The sequence below is a fragment of the Ambystoma mexicanum genome, chromosome 5p (genome assembly GCF_040938575.1).
Source record: "Ambystoma mexicanum isolate Mex_15411 chromosome 5p, UKY_AmexF1_1, whole genome shotgun sequence".
Lineage (NCBI taxonomy): Eukaryota > Metazoa > Chordata > Amphibia > Caudata > Ambystomatidae > Ambystoma > Ambystoma mexicanum.
Window position 1 is genome coordinate 710,780,902 of NC_090930.1, and position 13,110 is coordinate 710,794,011.

Genomic DNA, 13,110 nt, shown 5'->3' on the forward strand with positions numbered 1-13,110 from the left:
GGGCACTTGCAGGCTTGTCCTGAGTTTGGGTTAGATGCTTGGGTTCGTGAGACACACACCCCTCCTACTTCCCATTTCCATGGGCTTTGCAAAGGGTGTGCCCAAGGGACAGTGACTTACACAGTGACGTTGGACTCCCATGACATGTGTGGGCAGTCTGTAGTCAATACTGTGTATACATTCCTAGTGCATATTGTTGTTGTATTGTACACTGCATGGTGTATTGATGTGAGCTTGTGCATCCTTGTCTCCCTCCTAATTTGCAGGTTCGTTCCTCATGTCTTCACAAGGCCGTCTACTTTGGAGATGGAGTTCATGTTGTAAGTAGTGCACTTCCAGATTTGCGTGGCACCAACACTGTACAGTTGGAAGTGGTCGATGTGCTAGCGTCACCAGGTTTTAAGACTACGTATCCTTTTACTTAGTACTGTCATGTGAATGCTATGTTTGGGGTTGGGTAGCTGCATTGTAATGTGGTAAGTATTTGGTCATGTGTGTTGTCAGTTCTACATTAATGGGAGAATATTGTGTGTGGCCAGTTTCCATTCGGGACACTGTACTTTGTGACACTTGTGTCATGTTTTGGGGATTCCTTTGTTTGCTCTCACATAGCATGACATGCCATGGTGTGTTGGGTGGCGGTGCTGGGGAGGGGTTGGGTGACATGGCACTGTTGTCATGTTGTATCTTGCAAGGGGGTGATGATTTTAGCAGCATAGAAGTGTGTCTTTTGATGACACAGCATTGGTGGTGTTTGTGTAGGTAGGGATGCACACAATGGAACACTTCCAGGTGAACAATCTCAGGCTGGTATGGTTGTGACAGTTGACTGTCACTTGACTCATTATCATTGATAGTCAGCTGGTATGTGCCAGGGATGTGTGCACTCCACAGGGGTGTGATTTTACGTGAAGTAATTATCCACCAGCTGCGTACGGGCTGCCTCACCCCATGCCCTTTCCCCTCCCATGCGCAGCGGGCGTGCACGTGGTTGGGGATGTGGGGGCACCACCGTGTCCATGGCCAGGCCCCGGCGTGTGGCAACGTTGTGCAGGACACATGCTGCCACTATGATCCTGCACACTACTGGGGGAGCGTATAACAGCTGCCTGCCAGAACGGTCAAGGGAGTGAAAGGTGACTTGAGCACTCTGAATGTGCGCTCCACTATGCCCCGGGTTGCAATGTGGGCTGTGTTGTATCTTACCTGGGGTGGCGTGGTGGGGTGCCGAATTGGCGTCATCATGTGGGTGCTCAGAGGGTAGGCACTGTCCCCTGGGGAGGTGGTGATGGGTATCATTAGTGTGGTTGTGACATTACTCAGTATCTGACATGCATGCATGTGCAGTGGCATTTATACTCACCAAGCAGCCATGTATCGCCATGCCGCCCAGCTTCTAGGTCTCGGTTTACGGTTGACATTCTGAAAATGAAACTGTCGTGGGTGGACCCTGGATAGTTGGCATATACTGAGGTGATGATTCCCATGGCATCACATACTACCTGGACGTTGATGCAATGCCAGTGCTTGCGGTTTCTATAGATGTGCTCAGATGCCCTGGGGGGACGTAGAGCCACATGGGTGCAATCAATGGCACCTAGGACTTTCGGGAATTGTGCCACCCGTAGAAATCCTGGGCGGCAGCCTGCCTTTCTGCAGGTGTTCTGGGCAGGTATATGTGCCTGCGGACTGATGGGCGTGTAGTGATGATGGCCAAGACCTGGTGTAGGCAGCGTGACTGCATGGCCTGTGACACCCCCCCCACTATGGCACTTGTCCGCTGAAATGATCCAGTGGCCAAGAAGTGCAGTTCATTAAGGACCTTCTCCAGGGGGATGAGTGCTTGGGAGCACAGGGTTGGTGATGTGAGGTCATCCTCCCACTCACTGACCAGGTCGAGTATTATGTGAGATGGAAACCTGTACCTCCCATACACGTGATCATCAGGCATCCCAAAAAGGCTGGTTCTGGGTGTAAAAATTCTGGCCCTGACTATCCTCCTCCTCCTCCTGCGGTATCCCACGGCCACTGCTGCTAGGAACGGCATATTCATCCTGGCGTCTGAGCTCGTTTGTTGTTTGCGCACACTTTTATGATGCGCGGGTCGACGTACGCCTGCTTCCTGCTGGCGTACGTGTTTCCGGATTGGCCCGTCTTTTGGACGCATGCCTTAGCCACGTTCGATTCCATGAATACGTGTTGTAGTCGAGCGTGTGAAACTTCCCGCACACCCCAGTAATACACATACCCCGCTTGGCCAGGCCCAATCACGTGTGAAATTTCACGCGAACCCCTGAAATACACGTACCCAGGCCAATCGCGTGTGACACTTCCCGCGCACCCCAGTAATACACGTACCCCGCTCACCCAGGCCCGATCGCGTGTGAAACTTCCCGCGCACCCCTGGAATACACATACCCCGCTCACCCAGGCCCGATAGCGTGTGAAACTTCACGCGAACCCCTGAAATACACGTACCCAGGCCAATTGCGTGTGACACTTCCCGCGCACCCCTGTAATACACATACCCCGCTCACCCAGGCCCGATCCCATGTGAAACTTCACGCAAACCCCTGAAATACACGTACCCAGGCCAATCACGTGTGACACTTCCCGCGCACCCCAGTAATACACGTACCCCGCTCACCCAGGCCCGACTGCGTGTGAAACTTCCCACGCACCCCTGGAATACACGTACCCCGCTCACCCAGGCCCGATCGCGTGTGAAACTTCACGCGAACCCCTGAAATACACGTACCCAGGCCAATCGCGTGTGACACTTCCCGCGCACCCCAGTAATACACGTACCCCGCTCACCCAGGCCTGATCACGTGTGAAACTTCCCGCGCACCCGTGGAATACACAGTATGGGACATTCATCACAGCTGTATATTCGTGCTTTTTGTTGGCGCACATTTTGGCGCACATTTTTTTCCAGCGCAGGGACGCTACCGCCTGCCTTTGTGTGGCGGACGGGTTTGGGTCTGTGCGCGTCTTTGCCCGTGCGCTGGTTTGCCCTATTCGATTCCATGAATATGTGTTGTAGGCGAGCGTGTGGGCGTTCCGCGCGCTTGCCTCCTGTACTTCCCCCGTGACGCCCACATTTTCATGAGTTGTTCCCCATTCCAAGTGTTACGCCCCATGTTCCGCCTACTTTTGTTATGTGCGCCGCGCTATGTGCGCTTTCGCTGTGGCCTTAGCGCATGCCGTTAGATGACCTGTGCGCCAGCGTGCGCCGCGCACTTTTTCAGAGCACATCCCTGATTTTACTCGCGCGGACTTCCATGAATAGATGTGCGCTGGTTTCCCTGCGATATTCGCACTTGCACTGCGATTTTCGCTCTTTCACTGCGAATCGCACGTTTTTGCACGCTTGCGCCGAAATTGTCAGCGCACATTAATTTCATGAATCGGCCTGATAATCATGGTCATACATCTGCAAAATTCTAATATTTTATGGATAGGACTTCCTGGTTCACAGTAGATCCCTTTAAAGTTAACGTTAAGAAATGACTTCCCTCATGCTGCTAGCTCCCTTGTAACAATATTAAAACACTCACCATTAACATTGAGTGCATGAATTGGCTCCAGTTAAAGGGACTTTATCAGCTTGTATAGTTTGGTTCTGCTCAAAATGAAAATCAGGCTCTTAGTTAAGAAATGGGTACCTTACCATCACCCTGCATGGTCTAACTATGCGTTTTATGAGTTGCCAATACAGAACTGGCCTTCCCTAACTGGGCGGTAATTTGGAGGCCCCAAGGATAGCCTGCAGTGACCCACTGCGATTTTCTACTGCTGCGTGATAGGGATCAAGGGGGGTGGTCGTGACCAGGGCCTCCACCACATTTCATGCCGGTCCAATCACCTAGGGACCAGACCATATCATGTAGTTAAGGTAACATGACACTTTTCATAAGAAAATGAAAAGGCCTTTGCAACCCTTGTACTCATTTATGAACATTCACCACATTTGGCTTACAACTGATTTTTTCGATGTTTTGGACATACTGCTCTTCCTGGAGTTCTTCATATCGAAATGCTTTAAAAAAATCGATCAGCCCCACTCGAGTTATCGGTGAATGTACGGATAGAAAAGGCAGAATAAAATACTTGTCACAGCTAATTTTTCTACATAGAAAAAAATAAACGTGGAAACATGCAGGCAAAATTAGCATAAAATAAATGTGGAGACATACAGACAGAAATAGTGTAAACATAATGATCACAAAACACACAGCCTTAACTATAGAGCCTGCATACAGAGACTGCCGGGTACCATAGAGACAACCTTTCTGTGCTTCCTGCTCAGCCTAGGTGTGTTCAAGCGACTCTCAATGGAACTGGAGAGGTCTCACTCTTCAACATATTCCCTAGTTCTCAGACAGCCATGAACAACCAAGTTCTATAGATAGAAAAGCTTGAAGAAACAATGGGAACTCCTAAATGCGGGTGAGTTTTAATCCTTGGCTCCTCTGGGATCAAGGCCCAGGACTGGGAAATGTGCAAGTGCTTGAGACATGCAGGGAGCTTGATGGGGCTATTAATGGTGGTGGGGGAGGTTGGATTTCGCATCATCATGGGTAGTATAGCTCCCTGGCAACGCACACAGAGCAACACAAGTTCGAATCCAAGGTCCACGCTTAGAAACCTCTTCGGTATTACCAATTATAAATTGTCTGAGGATGTACTCTTCTGGGAGTTAATCCAAATAATCCAGCCTTGTCTGCTCTTCTCATTTTGGGATGCAGTTACCTGTTACTCTTAAAGAGGGACCAGTGTAAATTTAGGCTCAGAAAGGTCATAGGGCCTTCTTTTTCCAGTCTAGATTGGGCGATGTGCACCTTTTCGTGAGTGCCACTAACGTGATTTTTGAAAATGATTTGGTTGTGTCACATTCCCACTGCTTCAGAACGCATGTTGGCTTTGTAAAAATCACCATGCCGTTGAAATTATGACATAACAAAACATGACATTATATAATTTTCAAAGAAGAATGAAAATAAAATATAATGATGGAACGAGGTGGATGTACAACGAAGAGAGAGAAAGGCAGTGTGTGGACGGTAACACGCCCAGCAAGCAGACAGAAGTTGTATATAAAAACATGGATGTCAAAAGATGCTCTCTTTTTCTAAATGCATGACTGCAAGAAAGTGGGATTGCATTATAACCTGTCAACTCACACATGAATTTCTACTTGCTCCAATAAAATATAGGCTGTGTGTGGTGGTGGAATGGTGTGGCTTTTTGGTGGGAATGACGTGTAACGGTTGGGGGACTATGGCTTGACGAAGGGGCCAGGCTGCAGCATCTTTGCTAAAGCACTTTCTGGTCCTGTAGGTGAGTTCCTGAACTTCTTTTATACTTGTTTCCAATACTTTCCTTTCAAGCACTGAATCACATCGAGTGTCAGTGAACACTAGATGATGGTTTGGACATTGAGAGATGAAAAAGAGAGGAAAGAGCTATCCATGCTTGCGGACGTTGTGTAAAGGGGTTAAAACGGGAATCTGTATGTGTGTATCTATGATTTCCACATTCAAATGCACTTTTGCGCAGCTTTTATGGGCGCAAGTGAATGGGAACGCTTCGCAGCCTCCCAGCACTTGTCTCCAAAAGTATTTTCAGATTTGCCTTTTAATGTTAGGTCCCTAACATTGTCCTGTAGGTCTTGGAAGGTTCCTTACCAGTGACTGATAGGCTCTCTTTTTGGTATTGCATGATCCTTCACATGCTGTTCAACCCCACTTCCACTGAACACCAGTAGCTGATTCTGGATAATTCAAGGAACACAAAAAGCGAGGGCGCCCGGCAAGCTTTGCTACGTGGATGCCCCCAAACTCCCCTAAAAAGCACATGCTGCGCCACAACCTCCCGGCCCACCATGCATGTGCAACGCACATGATAAGCATGCAGCTGCAGGGGCATGCAGAGTGCAACACTAGGCAAAAGTTGTAGGTAGGTTTTTTAGTCAAACCTTACATCTTTCAACCAGTGTAGAAACAAGGGGGTGCTGTGAAGCCTCGGGCACCCCAGCATTTCCAACACGACTCTAGGCGACCGGCGGTAGGCAAATATTTTTAGCAGAGGGGCATCGCCATCCCCCAGGATGAGTGCAAGCGACCGCCCAATGTAAGGGAGCTTTATCTAATGTAGAGGTGTACAAGGGGTTCTCCCCCAAGCCATTTTTTAAATAATACTTTTATGAAGCGGCAGCCACAATCTATCCCAATCAATCCTCCTCTGCATCCACCAAAGACATGCACTTTTTGCTCTTGCACATAGTCAATAACTCACACACAAACGCACACTCATCATGCATGTGCGCACACACACACAATCCATATCTTGCATAAAGACTGCATCATAATCAAATATGCAATCATACACACTCGTTTCTGGTTTAACTGGCATCGCTTCAGTGGTCTTGCCATTTGGACGTGTCAATAATGGCAGTGGCATGCTCTTGCACTCCAGAACTGGTAGGGCCAGGTTCATGGGAGGGCCTGCCATCGGAAGTATGCAGTGCCAATGGTGTAGCACCGGAGCAGAGCTTGCTTTCTTAAAACACAGACTAATAATAAAGTTGAACAAAGGGACTTCCATACACCCCCTGAATCCACACAGACCCACATTGCAAAAGCAAACATGCATCTTCAAATGGGCCCTGTGAGTTTCTTTTTTAGAGGGCTGATGCGGCTGCTACAGCCTCAGCTCCATGGTACAGTGAACAGCCCTCCCCAGCCTTCTACAACCCACAGCCCTCAGCAGCAGCACGATCATGTTCTCCATTGAAGTGTCCTGTCAGTCCCCCAGCCCTCTTGCTGGATAGCACATATGTGCTGCACTGCTTGGGTAGCACCACTCCCCCCAGCAGTTCTTCTGCTTTCATTTTCAGCAGAAATTAAAAACTCAACATTTTGTAAATGTTTTTCCACCATATAGTCTAGCTGCCTTACTCATTCCTAAAGTATCTACTTGACATATGCATTTATCCACACTAAACAGGAAAGCAAAAGGAGAGAATCGGTCTGGCCCTTTGACATATGGATATATCACGTCCTCCATTTTACCTCAAAGATATTTATATTATTTAATGTAACAAACGCACTTGTCCTGGACTTCATTCTTTAAAACCAAGACCACAACATGCCATTTTATTTTAAAGGTCCTCAAACATCAATATCAATCTGAATGAGTGAAAGGTGCATTAAAATAAGGCTGTTACATATCTTTGTTGTATATTTTTATGCAATGGGCACCTCTCCCTGATACGCCCACTGCCCCATTATGATACACAATGAGGCCTAATAGGCACTCATTGATGCAGCTCCCATTCACAAAGACATTGCATTTTCCAATACTAACATTTCCTTTTAAATTCACAGTTAAATGTGGACCTGCTCTCGAAGATTGCTGTTTACGTTATTGTCCCTCAATTCTAAAATAGCCATGGCGCTCCCTGCTGTTTTCTTTCGCTGCTGCGGTGAGGGCGGCAGCTCCTCTGTTGGCCTCGTGCTGTCCTGTGCTCAGCGGCAGTGCTATTTTCTCTCTCTGGGAGTGTTTCTGGGGTTTCTTATTAGTGGCTGGGGCCAGGCATGGCTCAATAATTCGCAGAAGAGAAAAATAGCAGGATACAAGTCAAATATTCAGTGCTCTGTCTGTTACATTCACAGGTTCAGAATTTTGTGGATTTACTCTGCCAGCAGCCTCCCTTATTTACAGATTAATCTTCTTCAAATAATACTTTAGGGGGCCTCTCAGAATGGACGTATTTTGGTTAAATGTTTTCCATGATTCCTGCAATAGCTTGTATTTCTAGCATTGTTGGCATTGTGCTAATGTAAACTTTTAAACCTTCTTCGTTATTTTTAGTTTTGCTCAGAAAGGGTGCATTTGTGCAGAGATACACACGTGCCAGTAGCATCTTGGGTGGCTCACCCTGGGTGTTAACTAAACGCTTGACACATTAAGATGATTTAGAACAAGCAGTTCTGCCGTTTTTGCAAGCTAATGAGTTAATTGTGTAAAACAGAGAGGACGGGCAGTGACAATGATGGTATGCGCTCAATTTCTCACATGTATTTTGGTTAGTGCGATGCAGTAACCAGTCCACTGGAGTTTCCCCCGGGTTCCTCCAACAGTTCATAGCATGACATGGAGTTTGTGCAGTTATGATGCGCAGAAGACTCAGTGGTAAAATGGTCAGATCCTCAATAGTACAATCAGAGCTGAAATGTCCTTAAATAAACAAAAGGTCCAATGTGTGGAAAGTGATTTATTGCGGTCACAGCTGACACGTGTTTCGACCCATGTGGTCGTCCTCAAGGCAAATGGAGTAGAGGGTTTTATCCCTTGTAAAAGGTTGATAGGTGATAAATAAGTCACAATTTGGACCGAGTTCAAGAGAGTCCGAGTAGAATGGACAAGGAGTGCGCTGAATAAAGAATGCAGCACATACATTAATAAGTGGCCAATGTGAGCTCTTGTGTATGTGGTATTAATACCTGGATCAAGTGTGCATGGGTTAAATCCCGAGAAGCAAAGTCATCAGGGCATAATTGCTCAAATAAATTGCGTGTCGTGTAATCTCTTATTCGAGTGAGACTTTCAGTCACTTGGTGCCTAAAGGATACAGCATCCCAGCACACAGCCCTAATTAAAGTATGTCAATTGTTTCATTATGGAGGACTTAATCTTTGTATAAAATAACATTGGGGGTCATTTCTCGAGACTCTGAATTTTGCCAGAGGGGACCACATACAAGTGCACTTCCGTTCAGGCAGTCCGTCTCTCAAATGTAATTTGAAAACATGTTGGTAGTGGTCCTAGATGTAAACCAGAAAAATGGCGCAAACTCGGTTTGCATGTGATATTTACAGCATTCACAAAATGTATCGTAAACGTCCTCATTCATGTCCATGCATTCCTAAGGAATCTGCCTGCTTTGAGCATGTGCAAAAGCATCGGAATCCATAGCACTCCATAGCATCTGATCTACTCCAGCTTCAAAATCAAACTTGGGTGTTCTCTTTTGATGGTGTTCCAGAACTCACACAAGTTCTGGAACAATTGAGGGTTAGCATTAGTGGTCGTTTGACTGCGGCGGCTGTACCTGCTGCTCCCTGCGTTCATCGAATAAAGAACATGGAGTTTCACCCACCTGTCCTGCGGTGCACGTGATTGGGCTCGACACTGGTGACGACCGGATGGAAACCGCACTAGGGGGCAGAAAGTGAACGCGGAGGCCCTTCCTTGCGGCAGCACCAGTGCCCGCCAACCTGCCGTCGGCACTCACACCCATTCAAGAGGTGAGACAGAGAAAAACCTTGCCTCAAATTCACCCGCCTGGGGGGAGTGCAGAAAAATTAGGCACCGTAGAAGCGGTGAAGGTGGGGCAGCTGGCTTTCTGGGATTAGATGAATGGACATACTAACATTTCAACACTGCGTCAAACAGTGCCTCCCACTGGTTCACTGCAACATTACTGGGTCACCATAACAACACACAACGCTGGCTGGTAACGAACAGCTTCGGAAGTAAACAAGTGCTGCTAAAGCCAGTAGGGTGTGCCATTGCTTTAACACTGAACAATCCCTGCCACTAAACAGCCTCCCATACACAAATGGCCACAGCAGCACTACCCCGTACACCCCATTTTTGGCTGAGCCTGGAACACCACCAATAAGATGGGAGAGTTGGAAAGAAAATTTGAGACCTAAGTAGTGTCAATGGGTGGGGATAAATTTGCCCCTTCCAGAAAACAAGCATTATTATTACATTATTTGGGACCAGAAGGGTGCAGCGTATTCGATGGCCTACCAGAGCCTGAAGGTGTAGGAGCAAGAGAATTAGATAAATTTACCCTTGCAATCAGGAAATTTCAGGACCATTTCGAACCAAGGAAAAATGTGACTTTTGAGATACACACATTTTTTCAAAGAATACAGGAACCATTGGAACCGGTGGAAGGTTACATAGCAGTTCTATGGACACTAAGCCACACCTGTGAGTTTGGCATGTTAACCAACTCCTTGATTAGAAATCAATTAGTAAGATGTACTAACAACGTTGGAGTGCAAGAAAAAATATTGGCAAAGGATTTAACATGGAACAAGCTGTGTAACTCACCAAGAGTATCCAACAGACGGTGCAGTACATGAAGGAGATGAAAATAAAAAATAAAAACTACAAGGTGTGTGCTTTGAAGCCAAGGAGGTTAAGAAGGGAACTGAAATGTTTCAGATGTGGAACCCTGAGACATGGAGCATCCAGCCTATTCTGCCCAGCCAAGAACGCTGATTGCATCAAATGCAAGAGAAAAGGACACTTTGCACACATGTGCAAGGAAAACTCCATCAATGTGGTGGAACATAGGTTTTCTCAATCAGTGCAGGAGACAGCACAAACCTCTCCAAACAGTGAAGAAAGACTGCGCCATGTGTTTGAAATTTCGGCATTGTCTGTAGGAAAGGGAGAGCCTGTAGATGTATTTTGCATGAATGGCCAGGACGTCTTGATGAAAGTAGACAGTGCATCCCCTTGGACTATAATTTCAAAAGTATCTTCACAACATCATTTTCAGGAGAAGAGCTGAAGTTGGAACCGCCCCACATTCAACCTTGTGGGTATGGCAAAACAGAGATTGAACTTCTGGGGAAGTTCCAGGCAAACATTGGCTAGAAGGGCAGAGAGTATACAGCAGAGATATTTGTGGCAAAGACAGGGTCTTCATTACTGGCATGGAAGGAACCAAAGAACATATGGATTCACATCCAGGCAAGCTCCCCTGATCCATTGTCAATAACAGAAATTGATGACAAATGGGCCTTGGAATTCCCTGCAGAGTTCACAGAGGAAATTAAGAGACTATGAACATTCCATTAAAATGAGGGTGAATGCTCAGCCAGTTGTACACGAAGGGCGGCCTGTGCCTCACCACATGAAGGAACAATTACATGGAGAACTTGAAATTCTACTACAAAAGGAAATAATAGAATGAGTGGAGGGGATCGATTGGATTTCCTCAGTGGTCCTAGTAGCAAAGAGCAGTGGAAAGATGTGCTTGTGTGTCGATTTGAGAGACCTGAATAAGAACATCTTAGTGGAGAGACACCCGTTACCTGTTATATCGGAAGTTCTATCCGTACTTGGGGAAACAAGCTGGTTGCTGGTGACTGATTTATCTGCTGCATACCACCAAGTGCCTTTGTCCCAAGACTGTCAGGAAGTACCAGCATTCATAACCACGGAAGGAATTTTCAAGTTTTGCAGAATGCCCTTTGGATTAGCTTCAGCAAGAGTTGTTTTTCAACGCATAATGGCGAAAGTGTTGGACAGGTATGTAATTGTGTTTCAGGATGACATCCTTATTTATGCAGATTATAGTGAGCAACATAACAGAGCGCTGAGATGCATGCTGGAGATGTTAAGTGAGGCCGGGTTAACGGTGCAGCGTAGTAAATGCAAGATTGGCGTGCGTGATGTAGAGTATTTGGGTCATAACATTACAGCTCAATGGATATCTCCGAAATATAATTTGGTGGAAGCCATCAGTAAAGCCCCGGTGCCACAAGATAAAGATCAATTGAGGCCTTTATGGGCATGGTTTAGTTTTACCACAAATTTGTACACAACTCTGCTCTTATACCATCTCCTTTGAGGGTATTACTCAAAAAAGAGGTTATGGTCACGTGATCAGAAGAATGCATGGAGTCATTTCAGGAGATAAAAAGGGGGGATTTCCAATGCACCTTCTCTAGGGAGATTTGTGAGTGGGTGGAAAACCTTACTGATGGTAGATGCCAGTTTATTTGGGTTAGGAGCATCACTGTCTGAACAAGATGGTGGAAAAGAGGAACATGTGGTAGCTTCCGCGTCTAGACCACTAAGAGGAGCTGAGAGAAACTACTCTGTAGTTGAAAAAGAGGCTTTGGCTTTCTTTTGGGACATCAAGCATTTTAAATTCTTCATATGGTGTCAAAGGTTCATTGTTAAAACTGATCACAGAACTCTGGTGCAAATGTTAGCTTGTGGTAACTGGTCTAAAGTATCGCAGAGGGTGTCCAAATTGATATTGGGGCCGCAAAACTATGACTTTCAAGTTTTTTATGTACCTGGGAAAAAGAATGTGGTTGCAGATTGTCTCTCTCGTGTACCAGGGGAGTTTAGCAGCAATGTACACCAGGGAAATAAGGGTGAAGATAGGGAGGAAGAAACAATAGTTGCCAGCATTGAACAAGGTTCTTTGAGTGAAGAAGAATGGGGAGTGGCAGAGATGGAGGTTGAAGTAATGAGAAGGTAGCAGAATGGACGATTGTAGAATGGCCCAACAGAGACAATGTAGAACTAATATTTGAAATGTTCTATGAAGAGAAAGATGAGTTCGCACTTGTTGGAGGAAAACTCAGGTGAGGATGAAAAATTATTCCCCCTGAGGACATCAGAAGGAAGTTGGCAGAAAATAGCAATGGATATCATGGGACCCATCCAAGGTTTGGGTGAAGGGTTCAAGTTCTTTTTGTCATGGTTGATTACCATTTGGAATGGATAGAGTGGAAAGGAGTGAGGGAGACAACCACAGTGGAGCTAGTGTTATTGTTTAAAGATGTTTTTTACCATGAAGTGTTCCCCGTGGAAATTGTCAGAGATAATGGTTTTCAGTTTTGCACAGATTCAACCAAGGAGGGATAGTCAGAAGAGTCCCTCCTATATCTTGGACATGTGGAATGAAAGGGCACATTGCACGAACATGTGGGAGCCAAGACTATGTACCGGATGGCCAATTCTCAAGAGGGGTGACAGCTTATCCTCAAGCATATAGTTCACAAACTAGGGACGGGTTTGCCCAAGATCAAGCAGTGTATCAAGCACCAGCATCGCAAATGCAACAGGCATTGCAACCACAGCAAACACCATTGAATCCACCGGAAGGGCAGTTACAGCACGCACCCATGCAGATACAGCAGAGAGAAATAACATGGGACAATTATTGACACCTAGAGTAGGAGGTGTCACTGTGGTGGGGGAAGTCCTTTTACAGGTACAGGCATAAGTTTGTACCCACAATAGGACAGCTCACAGGGTGACTTGATGTGTTCAGTACTA